Raw genomic sequence first — 8,690 nt, 5'->3', positions numbered from 1 at the left:
GTGGTGCGCATTAAGTTTAGTTTTAGAGATTAATATGTTTATAGATTTTTTTTTATAGGTTTAGAGATTAGAATTTTTTGCTTTATGTTTGTGAAACAAGGTCAGAGGAAGCTGGTTCTGGTTCGGTGGATTGGACCCGGTGTTACACCATACTCTGTGACCTGCAACAGTGCAACACCGCCCCCTACGGTCATACGGTGGTCACATAATATGACGTCACTACGGTTACTCGACGTTACATTTTTAACCTCGATAGATGTCCTAGCAATCGATGTGTAGATTACTCGAGTACCCTGTTAATGCCCTAGTCTGTGTATATAAGTCTGGGTCTTCATGTTATTCATTGTCTGGGCATCGTCTGGTGAGATCTCCTGAGTCCCTAGTGTTTCCTGGTGTTTCTACATTCTTATGTATTGAGTAAGTTTTGCTGCCATGACAGCTTGTTTATTTTCCTTTATTAAAGTGTTTCTTATTTTACCACCTGCACCACTGGGTTCTCCTCTTTAAACCACCGTTTATGACAATTAATGACCTAAGATTTGGTGTGGTAGTAGCTGAGACTGAGTCTCAACACAAATTTTGAGCATCAACAGATTATGCAAGATCTTTAAAATGTTAACTATTTGGAGTCAATTTTTTCTGTCTGTTAGCAAAATGTATCATGAGCCACCAGTCAAATTCTGATAACTCTTTCAGGAAGTAATCAATGGAAGTACAATTATAAGACATTAACTTTTGGAACCGGACCAATTCAAAATGGCTGAGACTTATACACATACTCTGATTGTGACATCATTCACAAAAGATCAGACATTATGTGTTTGATGAAAATGGCTACAACTCTAATTCTTATCATAAGATGAATTTGGTTTAAAACTTTGGCATGAAAGGCTGTGAGCATTCCATCAGGGAATGTCAGGCCTTTAAATGCTAATGCTGTGATGTTTGAACTGAAGCAAACGGCTGGTGTTGGTGAAACATCTGCACCTTTAGTTAGCACAAGTTCAGCTGTCACCACAACACCTGCAGGGAAACAAAGCTTTTAGACTCTGACAGACACGTTAACATTAAGACATATAGCTTTCTTTGCTTCTTTATATTAGGTCAAACATGTTGGCCAACATTTACAGAGTGAAGCGCTAGTAACCCAAAAGTACCTCATTGGCAGCGGGATTGAAACAGGAATACAGACACGCTCGAAGAGCTCATAAAACTAAACTAAACTTGCAAATACCCAGAAGGCTGATGTGGCAAAAAACTCACAAGCACCCAGCAGGAAATTAGAAGAAACATGTGGGAGCATGGGGGAGACTGGACTGTAGCATGAGAGCTAACAATGCACTGCTCCTGTGGAGATGGAACAGAGGGAATAAACAGACTGGGACTGATGGTGAGGTGGAGGCACATGGGCTGAATGCTGACTGGGAACAGTTGAGTAGCTGCAGCTGACTAAAGCAAGGAAGTGACTGAAGAGTGAGTCATAGCACAGAGAAAACACAAACAGTTGTTTATCTTTCAGCTGCTCCCTTTTCAGAGACCACCACAAACAAATATGCATAAAATATTTTACAATTATTTTACTCCAGACTCACTTCCTGACACAACCTGGACTTGAACTCACAACCTCAGGACTGACCACCAACCTACCACAGCCCCTGAAGAAAATCACAACAAAACTAAACACAAAGATCACAAAAAAACAATAAAAGCCTAATAAAACACAGATCCTGACAATGTCTAACTTCAACACATGCTGTTTGATATTCTTAGTCATAAGAAGATGCTAACGTTTGTTTTTCTGTGCTTGTTGCACTAATGCATAAATTATTTGAAAAAAGTTAATTAACAACAGAAGTCTGGACAAATATTACTAAACAGTTGACAATAACACTGCACCAAGCCACATCTGTAACACCTAATATGTTTATTGCTGCTGCACTATGTGGCTGTATCATGTATGTTTGTCATGTATATCATGTCACATATGCCATATATCATGTGTCACTACCATAATTCAATTAATATCAATGTTACTCACTACCTGTGCAATAAACTGTCACAAAACCTGTGTAGTTTATGTTATGTGCAATATATATCATGTGAATTTAAGCTAATATTACTACCTGTGAAATACTTGTTCACACAAATTCATCCTACTTGCACCATTATATTCTACCATGTTGTTGTTTACTATATTTATTTTGGACCTTGTACATATTGTATTTACTTTGTCACTTTTTGGTACTTTATTTTGTACCCTTATTGCATACTTTAGTATTTCTTGTTGCTGTTTTTTTTTTTTTAGTGAGTCAAATCGGTTCTTCTCATCCTGAACATTTTATTATATTGTTGACCCTGTGTTAACCTGCATATGACAAATGTCACAAAGATGTAAAAAGTTTAACAGTTTTTGTTTCAAAACATAATCTGCAACAACCCTTTTTTATGGCAATTCAATCGTCGTTTTTCCCATTTCATGAGATTATTTTGGGCATCCAGTAATTTTTTCTACTTTTTCTCTACAGCAGACCATCCCCAGAAGTATTTCTGTTGATGGTAATAAAGCCTCTAAATGAACGAGTTATAACAGAGAACCTGGTCAGTCCTGCGTCAAAGGTCCATTTGATGAATAAGCATCTGATTAACAAGTGATCAGTTTTTAGTAGTGGCCTTGTCCACCCAGAAAAATAAGTAAGATGACAAGAAGAAAAATGTCCCAAGTATTTTCAACAATGGAAAATACACACAAAGATGATTGGAGTTAACACAAGACTGCCTTCTTCCAAGAAGCTCCTTTGTTTGGGCAGGAAATCAAGACCCACACTTACATTCCAAGAACATTCAATCAGAAGTGGTTCTGAAAGCAGACGAACACGTTCATCTATTCACTTTCTGAACCAGCTTTATCCGGTTTGTTGTATGGAGATTATCTCAAAGTCAACCGGTACACTCTGAACAGATCAAGTCAGAGGTCATCGTGCCTTGTTGGCCGCTGTGTTGTTCAAGCCAAGAGCCATCATCAGCACAGCGGGCGGTGCCCCTAAAAGTGCATATTCTAGGATTGACCCTGATGTAAAGTTAGAATTACATGATTTTAATAATAATTGAATCAACAGGTCAACACCTACACTCACAAATCAAACAACAATTATAAATCACTGATTCAGATATCAGTGCAGGATGGAGAGCAATACGGTGCCTAATCGGAGTACAAATCATATACAGTATTTTAGCTCTAAGCATGACTTTTTCTTTAAAATGTTTGTATTTTGAGTTAAATACAAGAACTATTGGAGCTCTCTTCTGAGCAGCAAGTGCCTCACCTGAGCTTGAAACCAGTGTCCTGTCATTATGGTCCAGAGAGGAGGAGCGCTGCAAGATCCAAACTGTTAAACAGCCATCAGTCGTAGAGCAGGATGAAAGGATTTGTATGAAGGCAACAATTTCTTTCTGGACCTGATGCCATTTTTCAGGCCCCTCACAGCCCCATACATTTCATGAAGGCCCAACAGAAGAGCACTGATGTGGTTTCCAGTCCTGCTCTGAGCAGACAGCTTGAACAGGTTTCCCTTTCCTTTAATCTTATTACAGCAGCTAGATTGTTAAAGATCAAGCACATGAAAAGGCCTAAAAAAAATCTGGAGGCAGGATGTGGCTGAAGTACAAATAAACCTCTTAAAACTCACAGGAATAGAATCAGAGGGAACACCATGTGATTCTGTTATCCGGACAGTTAGATGGTCTCCTAATCCAGGTCTAGTCATTTTTACAGTTACTTAAAAACTAGCATAATAGTAGTAATTAATTTTATGATGGTCAAAAATGACTACGAACAAATGAACAAGCTGCATCTCTATCTAAAGGGCGGCTGTGGCCGAGTGGTTAGAGCAGTCGTCCTCCAATGCAAAAGTTGGGGGTTCAAATCCACCAGCAGTCACATGCTGAAATGTCCCTGGGCAAGACACTGAACCCTTCATTGCCTCTGATGTGTGTCCCATCGGTGTATGAATGTGATAAAGCTCTGATTAGTCTCTTTAGAATGATTTGTTCAATTAGTTTTGTAGAGATCTAGTATAGAGCTGTATGAATGGGTAAATGAGGACACAGATTGTAGTGTAAAGAGCTTTGAGTATCTTGATAAGATAGAAAGGTACTATATAAGTACAATCCATTTAAAGCAGAAGCATCTTCAGAGAAATTTCATAGGGATGGCCAGATGAGGGCCACTCATCTTGGGGTGCCAAATCAAAACCAAAAACATCCCAAAATTTCAGGAATTTTATTATACTGTGATCAAATTTATGTTTATGTTATTTGGAATAAAATACTGGGTGGCATGGTGGATCAGGTGGTAGAGTTGTTGCCTCTCAGTGAGAAGGCTGCCGAATCAAATCCAGGCCGGGGGGGGCTTTCTTGGTGGAGTTTGCATGTTCTCTTGGTGCATGCATGGGTTTTCTCCAGGTACTCAGTATGTGTACCCCGTCTCTTGCACAGTGACTGTTGGGTATGAGCATTGAGCACCAGTGACCCCAAAACCCATGAGGTTTTTATTTTATTTTTATTTTTTATTATTGTACTCAATTAATCCCCAAATCAGCCACTAGCGAGCACAAGCCAGTGTCTTGTGCTGGTCCCAAGCCTGGGTAAATGTTGAAGTTTGTGTCAGGAAGGGCATCTGACATAAAACACTTTTGCCAAAACTATAACGCAAGTTCATCAAAGCAAAACCATACCGGTTTGGTCAAGGCCCAGGTTATTAACGATCGCCACTGTTGCTGTTGACAAACAAGGTGCCAGTGGAAATTTTACTACTGTTAGTCAAAAATCACAAGGAGCAAAATGTGTCAGGAGACAGAGGGATAAGAGGAAAGAAAATAATAAAGGACAGAGGGTTGCAACTCTAAATGTGGGAACAATGACAGGCAAAGGTAGAGAGGTGGCTGACGTGATGCAGAGAAGGAAGGTAGATGTTTTATGTGTCCAAGAGACCAAGTGGAAGGGCAGCAAGGCTCACAGCATTGGAGCAGGATTCAAACTGTTTTACCATGGTGTGGAACGAGAAATGGAGTAGGGGTGGTTCTAAAGGAGGAGTTGACAAAGAATGTAGTAGAGGTGAAGAGAGTGTCAGATAGGGTGATGTGCCTGAAGGTAGAAATAGAAGGTCTGATGCCAAATGTTGTCAGTGGTTATGCTCCACAGGTTGGATATGATGTGGAGGAGAAAGATACATTTTGGAAGGCTCTGGATGAAGTAATAGAGAGTATTCCCAGGGAGCAGAGAGTGGTGATCGGAGCAGACTTGAGTGGACATGTTGGTGAAGGAAACTGAGGGGATGAGGAAGTGATGGGTAGGTTTGGTGTCAAGGAAAGAAACCAGGAAGGACAGATGGTGGTGGATGTTTCCAAGAGAATGGGAATGGCTATAGTCAACACCTATTTCCAAAAGAGGGAGGAACATAGAGTGACCTATAAGAGTGGAGGAAGGAGTACGCAGGTCGACTATACTCTGTGTAGAAGAGGAAACCTGAGGGAGATTGGAGACTGTAAGGTTGTGGCAGGGGAGAGTGTGGCCAGATGGCATCAGATGGTTGTGTGTAGAATGACTGTTGTTGTGAAGAAGAGGAAAAAGTAAAATCAGAGAAGACCAAATGGTGAAAGCTGAAGATGGAAGGATGTTGTGAGAAATTCAGAGAGGAGCTGTTAAAGGCTCAGGGGGGTAAGAAAGAGTTTCCAAATGACTGTATACTACAGCAACAGTAATTAGAGAGACAGGTAGGAAGGTACTTGGTGTGTCATCTCGACAGAGAATGGATGATAAGGAAACCTGGTGGTGGAATAATGAAGTGCAGGACATTGTTCAAAGAAAGATGTTAGCCAAGAAGAAATATGACAGTAAGAGGACTGAAGAGAGGAGAAAGGAATATAAGGAGATGCAACATAGAGCAAAGATGTAGGTGGCAAAGGCAAAGCAGAAGGCGTATGATGAGTTGTATGGGAGGCTGGACACTAAAGAGGACGAGAAGGACTTGTACTGATTGGTGAGACAAAGGGATCAGGCTGGAAAGGATGTGCGGTAGGTTAGGCTTGTTAAAGATGGGAATGGTAATGTTCTAAAAAGTGAGGAGGGTGCGATGGGAAGATGGAAGGAGTACTTTGAGGAAGTAATGAATGAAGAGAATGAAAGAGAAAAAGAGCATAGGTCATAGAACTGTGGCCCAGGAAGGAGGGGCAAGATTGTGGATAGCTTTGAAAGTGAGAAGAATTTTGTTTTTCATTCAACCTTTATTTAGACACATTAATCCCATTGAGCCTCGAGGACTCATTTACAAGAGAGACCTGATTTCAACAAAGAATGATGACAACAATGGACAACAACGACAACAATAGACAGTTATAAAAAGGCATACAGATTTTTTAAATACAAATAAGATGGCCAAAAAAGTAACAAAAACAGCTAGATTATAAGGCGAATGTAACTAAAAACAGGAACATGTCTGCGTTGGTTCTTGCCAGGAACTTAACAGATGTTTGAAGCCACTTAGAGATCAAGGTCGAGAGCTTCAGGTCTTTTTGTAAGATATTCCAGGAAACAGGAGCAGAGTAGGAGAAGGCCCTTTTGCCAAGTTCAGTCCTCATTGAGGGAACACTGCAGGTAATAATGTCCTGAGAGTGCACGCTGTAGCTGCACTCACGCAGAGACATGTAGGAGGAGATGTATGAAGGCAGCAGACCAAGAAGTGATTTAAAGATGAAAAAGTACCAGTAGGAGAGTCTGCGTGAAGTTAATGATGTCCAGTTAACCAGTGAATACAGGGTGCAGTTGCAGTGGTAAATGGAAATGGACTGTACTTATACAGCGCCTTTCTATTTTATTTCAAGACACTCAAAGCTCTTTACACTACAATCTGTGCCTCATTTACCCATTCATACAGCACTCTACTAGATCTCTACAAAGCTAATTGAACAAATCATTCTAAAGAGACTAATCAGTGCTTTATGGTATGGTATGGTATAAAGTTTATTCATTTAAAAAAAGTACAAAACAATTCCATAACAATATAAAAAAGATACAAAAGATTTAAAATGAAAGGCAGCAGAAAGAAGAAAAGATCTTATTATATCTGCCCCTTTTTTCAAACAATTATTTAAATCATAATAATTTTCAAGTAACAGAACAAAATGAATAACTCTTTCTAATTTTTCTAATTCTAATACAAAACACACACTAAGCTACTTCATATATATTTTTTTAACAATTCAGCTTTGATCTTTTTCTTAAATGTATACATTGACTTGGCATTTTTTCAATCACTCTCTACCATTCCACAATCCAACTCCTTGGATTGAGGTAGACCTTCCCTTCAGACTAAATCTGAATTTTGGTTTGACAAATATCTCTATCCCCTTAAGATTATAACAACTTTGTCTTAACAAAATTTCTCTGGATATTTAATGGTAATGTGTTATTTTGAGCCCTATACATAACTGATAAAATACTGTAATCTACTAAATCATGGAATTTCAATAACTTTAGTTGATAAAATAATGTGCTTGATGGGTGACTGTAATGCTTTCTGGTGATAATTCTTACAGCTCTTTTCTGTAAAATAAAAATAGGTTTTGTAAATGTTTTACACGCTTTCGCCCAAACATCAATGCAATAGATTAAATGTGGAACAATGATTGTGTTATACAACATGTACAGAGCTTTATCATTTAATAATTCCCTGACTTTGTATAGTACTGCAATAGATTTAGATATTTTTGTTCTTACAGAATTAGATCACATTCATACACTGATGGGACACACATCAGAGGCAATGAGGGGTTCAGTGTCTTGCCCAGGGACACTTCAGCATGTGACTGCTGGTGGATTCGAACCCCCAACTCTCGCATTGGAGGACGACTGCTCTAACCACTCAGCCACAGTTGCCCCCTAGTGGTGGGTACGATAATCACAGCCAGTTATGAATCTTAGTGCACCATGATAGACAGCATCCAACATCTGCAGGGTTCTTGTAGGAACGTTCATGTAAATAATGTCACTGTAATCAATGGAGGGAAGGAAAGTCACAGATACAAGGTGTTTTCTAGCATTCAGGGTTAGACAGGATCTGTTTCTGAAAAAGAAACCCAGTTTAACTTTCAGTTTCTTTACTAAGTTTTCCACATGGAGCTTAAAAGAGAGATGTGAGTCGACCAAGATACACAAATATTTATAGGAATCAACAAACTCAACGGGGACACCATTTGAGGATGAAATAAGAGGAAGAACTGCTGGGACCGACTTTCTGTCTGAAAAAACATCCCTTTGGTTTTATCTGCATTTAAGACAAGTTTGAGGTGGAACAAATCTGTCTGGATGACGTCAATGCGGATTTTGAAGACGATGCGTGATTTAACCGAAGCCATTGGAGCTGCTGCAGGAGTGATGTGGTTATAAGAGGAGTATCCTGATGCATGCTCAATAATCTAGGAAGAAAAATCTAAAAAAGTTCAATCTGATCCTCTGGACATTCAAAAAACAAAACAAAGAAAAACAACAAAAAAATGTAGAAACGTTTTGTCTTTCATCCAAAAGACTTCCTCAGTCTGAGGTGCTGTATTCAGCTCAGTCTCTTAAATAGCACCTTCTCAGAGTGGATCAACCAGTTTGCTGCTGACAACCAAAACCAGCTGATCACATGGTCA

This window comes from Nematolebias whitei, chromosome 2, assembly GCF_014905685.2.
Source record: "Nematolebias whitei isolate Nwh7 chromosome 2, NemWhi1, whole genome shotgun sequence".
In the NCBI taxonomy this organism is placed as follows: Eukaryota; Metazoa; Chordata; class Actinopteri; order Cyprinodontiformes; family Rivulidae; genus Nematolebias; species Nematolebias whitei.
The sequence above is the reverse complement of the archived record's forward strand: the minus strand, read 5'-3'. Positions refer to the sequence as shown.